Genomic DNA, 2,341 nt, shown 5'->3' on the forward strand with positions numbered 1-2,341 from the left:
TTGAACTCGCTGAGTTTTGTTCTTGAACTCGCTGGGTTCCATGATCTTCAGGTCCACAATGAACCTAACTGGCTGAGTGTCCTTCCACTCAACACATTGTCCATTAACAGAAGAGGTTTGGGGGAAACTACGACCCGACTCGCCGAGTCGTATGAGCGACTCGTCGATTCCCTCCATGTCCAAAACTATTCAGTCGATTTTCAGTTGGTCTTAATGCATCCAAAACGTAGATTTGACCTCCTACGATCCATATTACACGTAAGGTTACAAACTTGACGTTCATGCATGGGGTATTTGGCTCAAATGGTCCTAAAAAGACGTTTTTATGATGCATGGGACTCCCATGGCCATAAAGTTGGCACCTTTATGCCATGGGAACCCTCAATGGTTCCAGATCTGAAGTCATACCCCCTAGACCCACAAATTCCCAAAAATGGCTCTACTAAAGCTTAGAAAAGGTAGGAACTTGCCCTAATTAGAGATCTAAGAGATAAATGGTCAAGGTTGAAGTTTTTTACCTTAAAAAAGCTGGAAATGTGCCAAAACTTCTGGATCTACTTGCCTTCTCTTGATCTCCCAAGCCTTCAAGCTTCAAACACACACAAAATGGCACAAAGAGCTTAAAGTCACTCAAAAATCGATTAGGGTTTCTTGAGGAGGGTTTAAGGGTGTTGGAGGCTATAAAGGAAGCCAGTTAAGGTGTTTAAATAGGGTGCAAACCCTTAAAATTAGAGTTTCCTTCGGACAGGCCTACTTGTCGAGTCGGGGCATTTGACTCGATGAGTAGGTCCTCTCACCCGCGTCGAAGTTCCACCTCTACTCGACGAGTTGGGGCCTCCAACTCGCAGAGTCCCAAAGTAAATGTGCAAAAAATCATATTAAAAGTACGTACCAGGAACCGCACACTACAGACTCGTCGACTCCTTCCAGAACTCAAGAAATCGCAAAAAACCTAATTGACTCGCCGAGTTTCCAGACAACTCGTCGAGTCCATACGTGTCCAAAAGTCGGGAAGAACCCTAACTGACTCGTCGAGTCGTCTCACTGACTCGCCGAGTCCATGTAGAAACTAACAACGACCAATCTTCATTGGACTTCTCGAGTCGACCATGCAACTTGTCGAGTCGCTTCAGTCCATTTATCATACAAATGTTTATACGTGAAACCAAAGCTCCAAATTGTAGATCAAGGCTCCTAGGGTGTGATTATCATGTAAAGTTGCTAACTTTACATGCATGTAAAACTCCATGAAGCTAAAACACTCATAAATAGCCTTAGAAGAAGGTTTTGGACATGAAGGAGAGCCAAAGCTTCATAAAGCTTGAGGCTTTATGTCCATAAGGGCCTATATGAGTCCAGATCTGCAACTATGCCCTTGTGACAAGCTCAAATCCGAAAGTAACTCCATTTTTGCACCAAAATGCCCATATTCTCACTTAAGAATGGATCTATCAAATAGAAGACCAAGATAAATGCTTTTTACCTTAAGCTGCAAGCCAAGACAATGTAGATACTGGATCTACCCTCTTATTCTCGTTCTAAGCTTCTAAAACTCCAAGCTTCTTCAATCAAAAGCACAAAAAGCACACTTTAGCCTATCAAACACTCAAGAACAAGGTTTAGACTGATTAGGGTTTCTTCTAGCCTTCAAAAGGTGGTAAGGGGGCTGGAGGAAAGGACTTAAGGTCCTTTAAATAGGGTGCAAACCCTAAAATTAGGGTTTCCATGCACAACCTCTACTCGTCGAGTCGGGGTCCTCCGACTCGTCGAGCAGGAGTCAAAAACCACGGGGGATGACTAGGTTCGACACGACGAGGTGGGGCCTCCAACTCGTCGAGTTCCTTTAATAAAATGAATAAAAAGGCTTTTAAAAGTTACCTGGGAGTCGGGGTGTTACACATCCTCACCCATCTTTTGGGTTTCCTTACAACATCCCAAGCCTTCGTATGATTAAACATCAAACCATTAATTTTTAAGTTTTCCTCAAGCGTTGCCTTAAAATTTTCTTATTAGTTTAACCACATCTTCGAGTTGTCACATTGTTGTTGTAAATGTTGCTAAACTTATACATCTTGTGGTGTAAGTCTATCCATGTTTTTGTGTTGAGTTGATAATTTGTGCAATATTTTCCACGAGTTATTATATTGTATCATACTTATGTAACGTGGTCCCAAAAACACTTTAATTTTTTGTGAAATATTGGTTATGAGTTCATTTGAGGTGTCGCTATACAAGGTTGTTAATGTAGCATCTTCCCCACCGAGATACGTTAGAAGGGTTTTTAGGACCAATATGATTATTTGTGCTCTTTCTTTAGGACTTTTTCTTGGGTCAGGATGCT

The sequence above is a fragment of the Lactuca serriola genome, chromosome 7 (genome assembly GCF_051521515.1).
Source record: "Lactuca serriola cultivar US96UC23 chromosome 7, Lser_US96UC23_V15, whole genome shotgun sequence".
In the NCBI taxonomy this organism is placed as follows: Eukaryota; Viridiplantae; Streptophyta; class Magnoliopsida; order Asterales; family Asteraceae; genus Lactuca; species Lactuca serriola.